Raw genomic sequence first — 12274 nt, forward strand, 5'->3', positions numbered from 1 at the left:
TGTTTGACAGCCTATTTATGTTTTTTCTTCAAGTTTCAGACTCTACAGAGTCTTATATATGGTAATTTTAATTTAATTTCCAAGCCAGTCAATATTACCCCATCAGGGTGTGCCATTAGGTAGTCACATTTCCCTCATTATGGGCAGCGCCCCCCATTTGCAAACTATGACACTTTCCTCAAGATTGTCATTTGCATATGTAACTAGAAGAGTTCTACCACAATGCACCAAAACCTGGAGTTATTTTATCAAAAAATATGATTGATTTTACCACCGGGTCTAAGATACCCGAAGAGCTGGGGTAACAAAGACCATCACTTTTTTCAAAATTACATAAAGACTATGAGAGGCAGGAGCCAGCAATTTATGGTGAGTGAAGCTAGAGTATAGACCTGTATTTTGCATGTTTCAATTCAAGTTCAATTTAGCTAGTAAAAAAATGGCATTTATAAAAAAAAGTGTTTGAAGTTACTCCATTTTACGGTAGCTACCTAGGCAGCAGCTTTTCACTGTTTCACCCAAGATAATAGAAAACCGCCAGAAGACAAAAATTTCACCTGCTTTTAGGAAAATCACCCCTGAAGGCCTTTCTTAGGCCTGAAGAGCCCATTTTCTCCCACAGTTTCCAAAAAAATCTGCCCAATGTTTCATACCAGGTCTGAGCCTCTGGCCGTCTGGTGTGTCACAATAGTATGTCATTGTCACAGTAAGTCACTTAATGTCACACGATGATGAAATAGGCTAGGTCAATTGGCTGAATTGAGGTCATGACTCATATATAGCCTAGTGGGAAAAAAAAAATTTTTTTGCTGAAATTGCTGTCCTTCCATTTTATGGCTGCCAGCGCCATGAGGAATTGATGACCCAAATGAATGGCAGGCTACAGGGCTAGGCGTTTTCTTTCTACTTTCTAGTATTTACGTTTTATAGGCCCCACCTAGGCCTACGTCCTAGTATCTCCCTTGCCTAAATCTTAAGCACAAATGCACAATGAACTTCGTTGTAGAAATTTTGAAATATGGTTACAAGTTTCGAGAGCATCAGAGCAGCATTACCGTTACTCACATTCTCACTATCACAAACATCCATGACAATGATGACATGATGGCTTACGATCGCTGCCCGACGTGCCCGCTGGGACTCGTCACCTTTCTGGCTCCGGCAACTGCTTCTTCTTCTTCTTTTCAAGGTGTCCACATTGGGTAGACTGAAAGCCACAGGACAGCCACAAGGATGACCGTTGGGCCTAAGAGCTTATGTTATGTTGGACTTCTTGGTAAGGAAAGCTGGCCTCTTTGTCCTTGTTTGTACAAGGTCAATAGAGGTGATAGATGTGCTTGACAGCATGTAAGAGAAAATTTACACATGACATGGATAAGTTACACAGAACACAGATGACTGTATGCAGTTACCCGGAAAAGTTACACATGACATGACCATTGCTCCTCAGAACTGAGCACTAGATTTAACAGTTGAGTTAGATGGATTTATATACATAGGATGACATAGATTATGCACATACACAAACATATACAATATACATAGATACACTCATACATATATAAGCTTCATTTTGATATTTTGGTACCATAAAATGGGGTAACTTTGACCACTTTTTTTTCAAAATGATGCCATTTTTTTACTAGATAAGTTAAACTTAAATTGAAACATGCAAAATGCAGGTCTATACTCTAGCTTTACTCACCATAAATTGCTGGCTCCTGCCTCTCAAAGTTTTGATGTAATAAAAAAAAACACTGGTCTTTTTTACCCCAGCTCTGGGGGTATCTTTGACCGGGTGGTAAAATCAATTTTATATTTTGGTAAAATAACTCCATGCATTGTAGTAGAACTCTTCTAGTTACATATGCAAAAGAAAAATTTTAGGAAAGTGTCATCATAGTTTGCAAATGGGGGGTGCCGCCCCCAAATGGGCAAAATGTGACCAACTAATGGCAGCCGTGACGGGGTAACATCGACCAGTTTGGAAATTAAGCATAAATTACCATACATAAGACTCTGTAGAGTCTGAAACATGAAGAAAAAACCTTAATAGGTGTATCAAACATAAAATATGTTATATAGGTACCTATGGTAATTTCAACTTAATTTCCAAGCCGGTCAATGTTACCCCATCACGGCTGCCATTAGGTGGTCAAAGTTACCCCATTGGGGGGCGGCGCCCCCCATTTGCAAATTATGACACTTTTTTCAAATTTGTCTTTTGCATACTATGTAACTAGAAGAGTTCTACTACAATGCATCAAAACCTGGAGTTATTTTACCAAAAAATAAAAAAAATTGGAGGGGGTACTCTGACAGGCTTCAAAAAATAGCTTTTTTTTGTGGGTCACATTTTAGTTTTTTTAACCTATTAGATATGCAAACTTTTTAAATCTTTCTATTGTGTTACATAGCCTCAGTATTAGGTCTTTAATGCCCATTGACAAAATTTTTCTATGTCATATGGTTTTTGAGTTTTGGGGGTTTTTGTTAAAAAACCAAAAGTGGTCAAAGTTACCCCGGGAGTCAAAGTTACCCCAGTTTACGGTACCTGTCTAAAGTTTGCTGAGCCTCCCTGATTTCAAAATGTAAACAGTCAAAAATTGAAAGATTTTCCTTTGCACATCATCATTAAAGTTCCCTCCTCCCAAAAGTTCACACAGGGAAAATTGTACATTTATACATCTTAAATCAGTTTCCAGGTCTTGTCTGGGCTGCGCGTGTTGCTGACAATGCAGCAGGTAGTGCTAAATTGTGTCCACTGTGTTGCAAGTAGTACATTGGTCAGAATCACTCATGTTGAATCTGTGCAAGTGACTTCTGGCACCAGCATGTCCAATCCTGAGTCGAGCAGCAGCACACTCTAGTCTGTGTGACTTCAGGCAGAGCCAGGGTCGCAGCCTGGGTTCCTCCATGTTGTTGCTCAGAAAAGTTTCCTTCTGAGTGCAGGCGACAGAGGCCTTACATATTCTGGTCCAGTGCTTGTGTAGTTTGCCTCTGAGGTCAGTGAGGGACTCTTCCAGGCTCAATGTACTCAAGGCTGAGTGGGCATTGTTATGACCCACGTTGGCTGCTCTGTCTGCCACTTCATTGCCCCTGACCCCAGAGTGCCCTCGAATCCATTGCAGAATGATGGGGGCCTGCCTTTTATAGGTGATGTCTTGTATTTTGTAAACATACTCCTTGTATGAAGGGTTGATGGTATTGCTGACTGCCTGCAAAGCTGACTGAGAATCAGTCAACAGAAGGATGTTTTGCATGCTGAGCCTTGGATCTAAACAGGAGAACCGCAAAGCTATGAGAATGGCGAAAAGCTCTGAGCTAAGGACAGTATGAGCAGGGTTCAGCCTCCAGGTAGTAGCACTTTGGATACTTGGTATATACATAGCTGCTGCTGTGGAGCCATTACTGAGTTTTGACCCATCTGTATAGACATGAATGTAAGAAGAAAAATGTTCTAGACAGTACTCATTGAAAATGCCTCTGCTGGCACCTGTAGGGGCTTCCTGGCTGCAGGTGCCTTGGGTGGATATCTTGATGTGCAGCTCCAAGTTGAAATGTGGTGAAATAGGCTAAATGTCGGGAGTTGGAATTCTTCTGAGGATGGGCATGGCTAAGGTGGATGTAAGTTTTCTGCCTCTTGCAGAGAAATAACTGGTGCCTTGTGTGATAACACCTGTCTCATGACATATTTTATTTCCTGCCATGCTCTCGGGACAGCGCCATATTTTTAAATACCACTTCATGAACAGGTAATCAAATCTGACCTCCAGTGGAGGTATATGGGCTTCAATCTCCAAAGATGATATAGGAGAGGTGTTGCGAGCTCCAAGTACAATTCTTAGTGCACTGGACTGAATTACTTTGAGCTTCTTTGAGTGTTTTGATGCAATATCATCAAGTCTGAACAATACACAGCCATACTCAAGCTTGCTGCAAATGAAACTTATGTATACCTGCCAGAGTAAGAGTCTTGATGCACCCCAGCTGCTACCTGAGAGGGCTCGTAGAGGCGCTAGTCTGTGCAGACAATTGTTTTTCAGATATGCAATGTGTGCCTGAAAAGTGAGCTTAGGGGCATCAAAGAGGATGCCCACAACCCTCTGCACAGGCACATGCGCGATGGCATGGTTTGATATGAGGATATTTACGGGTGGCACATTATGTTTTCTTGTGAAAAGTTGAAAAGAGCTTTTTAATGGGTTGATAATAAACTGCCATTTCTTAAGCCAGATATTGACTGAATCTAAATAGCGTTGCATAATCTGCTGAGCAGATCCCACAGTGTCTGAGACCACAGCCAATGTGATGTTGTCAGCATATGAGAGGACTCTCACTCGTGGGAATTTAGGAAGATCACTCATCATTATGTTGAAAAGTGTTGGGGAAAGAACTGCACCTTGCGGGAGCCCCCTACTTAGTGTTTGCCTCTCAGAAAGGCAGTTACCAATCTGCAAAGAAGTACTTCTGTTTTTCAAGTAGTGGTATATCCATCTAATTAGTTGTGGTTCCAACTCCAATTTTATCATCTTGTAGAGCAGACCATGGTGCCATACACAGTCAAAGGCTCGTATATCCAGGTAGACAACCAAACTATATTTTCCACCCGTTGTTGCCTGTCTGATAATGTGGGTTAGAACAGCCAGTAGGTTGGTTGTACTTCTACCACGGCGGTAGCCTGTTTGAGTGGCTGGAAACATGTTTCTTGATTCAACATGATGTTCAATTCTTTTTTGAATTATTTTCTATATGAGTTTTCCTATGCAGGACAGCAAAGCTATGGGTCTATAGGATTTGGTCTGAGCGGGATTCTTACCTGGCTTTAGTATTGGGCACATGACTCCCCTTTTCCATGCAGCTGGCACAACTCCACAAACAAAGCTAGTGTTAAATATGTTGAGAAGTTCTATTTTAATGTAGTCTGAGCTCCTCATTAAAAAAGTATTTGCAATAAGGTCATCACCTGGCAAAGTGTTCCTTGATGATTGGATACCCCTCTGGAGCTCATGGAAACTGATGTCAGGGCATTGTGGTGTACCAGCGCGTGATACTACACTCTCCACGCTGTTGATCACTTCCTCATCTGCTGCCCAATCCTCTGCAGAAACAGCCTTGAATGAATTGGTCCAGAAAAAGTGCAGCTATTTCCTCACTTGTTGTGTGTTGGTTGCCAATAGGAAGGTTTGTTGAGACTTGCTTCCCACTAATGCTCTTAATTGCTTGCCACACCTTTGATATAGCATATAGGAGTAGTACTTCCTAGAGACTCTGTGAATTTGGTCCAACTCTCTTTCTTCTTTTTCAGAGCCATATGTTTGGCAATCGCAATGCATCTTTTGTAGGAAATCAGGTTTGCAAGAGTAGGATGACTCCAAAGTTTGTTTTTTGCTCTTTTTCTGTTTGCAACGGCAGTTCTACACTCTTGGTCCCACCATGGTGTGGTTCGGTGACACCGTCAAGAGCCAGACGTCCTTGGAATGCAGTCTTTAGCTATGGTAATGATTTTGTTGGTGATGCATTGGTTTAGAGTATCAACATCTAGTGGGGCAAGCATCCCTGATAGGGGTTCTCTGTCTTGGGAAAAGAATGTGCTCCATTTGGCCCAGTTGGCTTGTTTCATAACCCAGTTTTTTAGAGAATTGATGCTTTGCTTGGCACATCCAAAGCCAAAAGTTATCTCCATGGGAAGTGGTCACTTCCTATGTCACATAATGTCAGTTCCTCTTTGCATCTCTCCAAGGACACCCAAACTATGAGTTGCTATACACAGATCAAGACAGGAAGCTGTTCCAGAGCGGTTGTCGATATATGTTGGGAAGTTCTTGTCATTTAGCAATACGAGGTTATGGATATCTAGTAATCTTTCAGTGTTCCTACCAGTTGGATTGATCCTGTTGCAGGAGTCCCACAAAGGTGAATGTCTGTTGAAGTCACCAAGGAGAATGTGACTTTTCCCAAGCTGGTTAGTACAATGCTGCAGTTCCTCAAGTGATATATTTTTGCATGGATTATATATGTTCAGAATGTTTATACTATTTGCTTTATTAAATATTTCAACCAATTGACATTCTTAGAAACCAGATGAGAATGGAACCACCTGCTTATGTTGAAATCTGATGTCCTCTCTTATTAGACTTCCCAGTCCTCCCTTCTCTCCAGGTCTATGCAGCCATGATGTTTGGTATCCAAGGAATTTTGGCTCATTTTTCTTTAACCACGTTTCACACAGACATACTATGTCTGGTTTTCTGGTGTATAAGTGGATTTTTAGTTCAGAAACCTTGCCCCTGAGACCATTGCAGTTTAATTGAAAAATTTCTAGTTGGGACTCTAGTACAATGGGTCACTGAATCGAATTTAGATTTGAGTAGGACATTTAAATTTTCTTCTTTTTTGAGGTTCTTGTAGTCTTATTTTGTCTCTTTGGAAGAGGTTGCAGTTGCTCTGAGTTGCTGGGTTCTGATAGTTCAATTTTGGGTTGCTATTGTTTTTCTTGCCCCCTTCCATGCAAATGTTTGAGGGGCCAGAACTGGTAGGTAAACAAACAGCTGATGGGGTTGCCTCAATTGTAGTTGGTTCCGCAGCTATGGTGGACTCAGGATGAAGTTCCCCCAGCCCTAGCAGAGCTTCTGCAACCTCATTGCCAAAGTGTTCCCTGGTCGCACTGATGGTTAGCAATTCTTTCCCTTGTTTTCTTTTGATAAATCTGTTAGGACAATTTCTTTCAGAAACTTTTTTTCTAAAAGACTAAGGAGTCTTCTTTTGATGCTCCAGAAAATTTTGTGAGTTTGGAGATCCTGATTATCTTACAAGCTTGTTTTTGCAAATTTAAAAGGTCATTGAGGTCAACCTCATGCCCAACAGGGCCAATGACTCCAGAGCAGGTGTTTTCTAAATCAGATGATGGTCTACCGTCTATAGCATTGAACTTGCCATTGTCCAAAATTCATGGTAGATAGTAAGGTTTTCATTGCCTCTTCTTCATTGGGATTGAATTCCACGGCTACAATGATGCATTTTTTGTTGATCCGCACGTGTTTAACAGAAGAATCTTGAATTATTTTGTTTAATTCTTTAGCAACCAAGACTGGGTTTAGGGAAATTTTATTTGCATACAAAGATGTTTGCTTGATCAGTACTGTGTTCTGATTTCCAGTTGACTGAGAAGTTAAATTTGAGGGAAAGGCTTTAAGGTGCTTATTATTTGAGAATGGTCCAACTGGTTTTGGACTGATTCCTGTTAAGGGGCTGAATGAATTCATTGAATTGTCCAGTTCTTCTTCTGATTTCCCACTATGCAGAGGGTGGATGCAGCGTTGCCAATATATGGATTTTTAAGCCCAAAGCGTCGCCGGCCATTTTAAATATGCGTTGCCGGGTAATTTTTAATGAAAAGCCATTTATGCTGAGTAATGATGAACTATTTACCAGCCACAAACTTAGTTACAAGGTTGCATGCACGTGTTACCCCAAATAACTAATTTTACCCTAAAAACAGTCCAATTGTACAGCAAGTGCCAACTAAACATGTACTAAAGCAGTCTGACCGCTCTAATGTGAGCGAAACTACGCAATCAAAAAAACGTTGTTTACATTTTTTGCGGGAACTCATCGCAACTGATTTCCGGACAAGCTTCGCTGCATCGTATTCATCCAATGCACCGGAAACCTTACTTTTTTTCTAAATAGTTGGCCGAAGACTGAGAAATATATTAAATACGGGGCTTATGGGCATAACCAATCACAGCTTGAAAGCATCCCCATCAGCCAATCACAGCTTGAAAGCATTTCCATCAACCAATCACAGCTAGAAAGCAGATAATATTACAATTCCATTTTCCAATCAAAGCTGGAAAGCTGAAAGTGGCTAAAATAACAAACCAATCACAAATGGAATTCTTGAAAGGTATAGGAAATAATAGGATATGTAAATAATGGACTGAAAGTGTAAAGTTCCTAGCCTTTCCAAGCTTTCAGGTCCTGCTTTCCAATATGCTATGTGTACTGGTTAATTTATTATCCCTCTAGAATTCCACACTGGCGTCCACTTAACTCAAGTTCTGGGGTTTTGTCACCTGATGTGTTTTTGTGCCAGCTCTACTGCTCTAGCAGAAAAGTTGTAACCATCAAGTCCATTTGAAGGCTGTTCATTCATTTCCATGTCATCTAGCGACAAGCCAGGTGACGGGATCACATGAGAACTTGAGTCTTGAGGTACCTTGTGAGGCTTGTGTTTACGTTTCTGGGATTATGTCCTCTTCATCATCATCAGGCATGTCAGGATCAGATCCCAGCATGGTGCTGGTATTATATCAGTTATCTTGATGCAGACAAAATTTTTTCAGATAAACACAGGAGAAACAACAATGGGCATCCACTCACATAGTGGCTAACCAGAGTTTTTTTTAGAATCAGTTCATTTTTAATTTCCTCATTTATTCAAGATTTAAACCAATTTCTAAGTATGATAATGCTGGTATCCAGGTCCCAGGATACTTAACTGGTCTACTAATAGGACTCAAAAATAAACTTGAGGGAGAGTCTAAATAACTCTCTGCTTGCCACTATGTCCACTCATCCAATACTTAGGTCAGATGGTCATGGATTTATTACAGCAAAAAAAAAACGTAATATTAACAATCAAGTTGAATATGTAGCATACACTTGACTATAAAATTTACAATAGAGGTACACAAAATTCTGGTACAGTTGTACACTACAAGTTGCTGAATAGCTAGCCTACTGTAACTGTGATACAAATACAAATTACAATCAAATGAATCAATCAATGAAGTTACAAAAACAATACAATTAGGCCTAATACAACACACAAAATACAATAATGATTGAATCAATAATAATGAGAGAACAGAGCCAGTTTTTGCTACCTGTTAGGCTGTTGATCTAATTTCTAGCTGGCTCACAAACCTACTGCCTCTTCCCGTGACGAGAAGAGGAGGGGGGAGGGGCGAGAGAGCCAGCTGCCAGCCGCAGCCGGGTTCTTGAAATTGAACACTTATAGCTAATATACTCGTGTTATAAAGAAAAGTGCAATACAAAATCAAGTTAGTGAATGAATAACCGTAATAGTTTGTAATATTATGTTTAAGCGTGAAAGAAATCGTTACGTTGATGATATTTGATCACGATTCACAGAGCACAACCTCCCGGCGGGTGGCGACTGCGAGAGTGCGAGTACAGTGTACACCGCGTCGCCGCGCGAAGCCGCTTTGACCATAGTTATCCGTATCCGGAAAGTTCGAAAATACCGCTCGGACTCTTCTTGGACGAGTCTTTGGAACGAATTTGAATTGCACGTTTTCCTCGCATTTGTTTGTTAATCAAAAGCGATCTTGACCCGAGGACAACAGAAGTCTTGATTCCGGAGTCTTGATTAGCGCGCTTAATTTCATTTTTTAGCACATTTTCCACGCCCATGCTTTTTTCAAATCAAAATCAATCTCGATTTAAGTAACAACGAATCAATCTATTCAGATTACGCTCCTGCGAGCGTTGTCAGTATTACTTCTGCTGTTCCGTTTTCACCAAGTGCGCCTAGCGCTAGTTGAATTAGGCGTGCAGAGGGTGCTACGACCAAACGTTTAGCGCACTACTTGTATACGGAGCTGACAAAAATGATTCTGCTTACGATCGCACGAACGTAACATCAATGAAAAAAATTAATTTGAAAGCGTACTGGGTTTCGATTTAATGAACTTCTGTGTGAAACATATATCCGTCGGGATTAAGTATCCTAACCCAAATTTTACACCACAGGCGAGAGCTGTAGTGTAAAATGTTGCACCAGATTTTGCCTACCGCAGGCGAGATTTCATCTGCTCCAGGCGAGATGCATTTGTCTCGTCACTCTCGTGCTAGTGGCGAACGCCATTTCTTCTGTTCTCCTAACTAATTCGTTTCTCCGGGGACCTCCCGGACTCTACTCACTATTAACCACTGAATCGAGCCGCAGTCCTGTACGCGAGGCCACTAGCTCAATAATAAGTAGTGGTTATTACCAACTAATTAGAGCGATTGATACACGAGGTCCCAGGCTTTCTTTGGCCCTTCAAATTTCCATTCACAGAAGCGATATAATTTTAATTGGTAAAATATATGAACCGCTGTAAACGGACAAAATGTTCATCAGTGTTGAACCACTGAGGATGGGGTTTATATAAAGCCATAATAATTTAACGAGGATTAATAATTAACAGAGGGTCTGAAGGTTGGGGGCTTGCTAGGACAGCAAGCCAATAAAATCTGCGATTCATTGTTTTCGAAAATACGAGCTTCGACATAAATGTAAATGTAGGTTGGAATCAACGAGGTTTACCAAGATTTTTACCAATGAGGCTGAAGTTTATAAGCATTAAGATTCTGAGAGACGGCAAAGCTAGGTGCTGTCTAAGCCTAGACATAACGCAGCATCAAGTGGTAATAACGACAAATCAGTTCCAATTTTAATCTAGTAATCTCAGCTCAACTGGAGATTAAACCATCAGATGGACGGACAAGATATCATGTATAAGCTTTTAAAGCACTGAGCATAATTTTCTGCCGCTAACCCCCATGAATGAAGAACTGGATTCTTGACCTCGATAGCTGCTGTAGCGAACCTAGAAATTACGACTTTTAAATAAATATATCATTTTTCCTCTGACTTGGCAACACCGTTAGGAAGTTTACCTCGCGTTCTAGTTTGTCCCTAAGTCAGTATAGCCCAGCCGATCCACAACAGCAGGTTAGTTAAGATTTAGGTCTCTAAGATAAGTTTCTGTGTTTATATGCATAACTGGTTATATTGTACTATTATTTGCCTCATCATGGTTACTTATAAGACATACTTCTCGAACAGGTTCCCACGTTGCCAAGGGCATTATTTCTATTATTTCTGTTATCATTCCCGTATTCTTTGCCGTATCAAATAAATTCACTTGATCCAGTTTGATTCATTTCCGAGCTCGTAATTTCCTCACTGTGCGGGTAACGTACGGCAGTTACCCCACACTGCCTCCCATCCCTGAGCGTTGTGGTCTAAGCCGACATGACGTTCCTAGTGCTGGGTCCATAACATCAGCTACGGTACCACTGTGGCCTCTTCAGTGCCCAAATGGTAACCGCCGCCAGTTATTTGCAGTTCTATATCGATTCAAAGACGGTTGAAGCCAGAAAAACCGAAATGAGATCAAGTAGCTAGAAGCCATCTTGTCGAGAATGAGTGAAGAACTCTCCAATGAGGCTGAAGAGATGGCGATCAACTGCGAGCTTGCTGAGAGATAGTTGGCAATGGACGTTAGCTGCGCGACGGTTAACGATGGCTGCATGCGTAGAGTGCGATAGTTATATTGCTTGCAGCGTGGCCGTTGGCTAAAGAACGTGGTTGCTTCACTTGCTTGGAGCCTTGGGCACGAGACAGGCGAATCTAGGTCTAGGATTATTTTTTCGAGTCATTAAGTAAGAAAGGCAGAGTATTGAACAACGAAACTGCTGTGTGTGCTCGTATAAGTGAGAATTAATTTAAATTTCGTCGAATTATTAGTATTTACTTTGAATTCACATTGGAAGTCATGTCAGAAATACTAGGGAATTGATTGAGCTATGAAATTTATTAAGTGAAAGTACAAGACACCTTCAGTTTTCTACCATTAAATATCTGAAACAATTTATTATCTGAATTCAATATTAAGGATTAACTAGTGTGCCTCGTTATGTCTCGGTAGAAAATGATGTATATTTCGGAAAATGGTAAAATTCTTATTTGTTCGGGGCGTCTTATCTCGTCTCGGTATCGTCCCGGAATTCCCACTGAGCGCCGAAAATTAATCCGATTTTTCTTATCGATAATCGGAACAAAGCTTCTGATCTCCTCTAATCTTGAATAGATAGAAGTACCGAACGCAAGAGTCCAGCAGCCCGTTCTTCGGAGCCTGGAGCACATAGCCGCCCTGTTGCCGGTTACGCATATGCTTAGGTGCCCAATTTGCCCAGGTCACAAAGGGCTCATGTATCCAAATGCTCAGGTGCCCCAGTGCGCAGATGCCCAGGTGCGTACGACATTGCCCATGGTTGCCCATGACTCCTGGTTGACCATAACACTTGATTGCCCGTAATGCTTTGTGTCCCATGACACTTGTTGCCTACAACACTTGTTTGCTCATGACACTTTGCCCGCCTCGCCCATACATTAGCAACAGCTCCTTATCTACAATCAACGCAAACGTACCAAGTAAGGTCAAAGGTGCCAATTCATGGTTTAGTTTCAAGTTGC

Source organism: Hyalella azteca, unplaced genomic scaffold (genome assembly GCF_000764305.2).
Source record: "Hyalella azteca isolate HAZT.00-mixed unplaced genomic scaffold, Hazt_2.0.2 contig1118, whole genome shotgun sequence".
NCBI classification, from domain to species: domain Eukaryota; kingdom Metazoa; phylum Arthropoda; class Malacostraca; order Amphipoda; family Hyalellidae; genus Hyalella; species Hyalella azteca.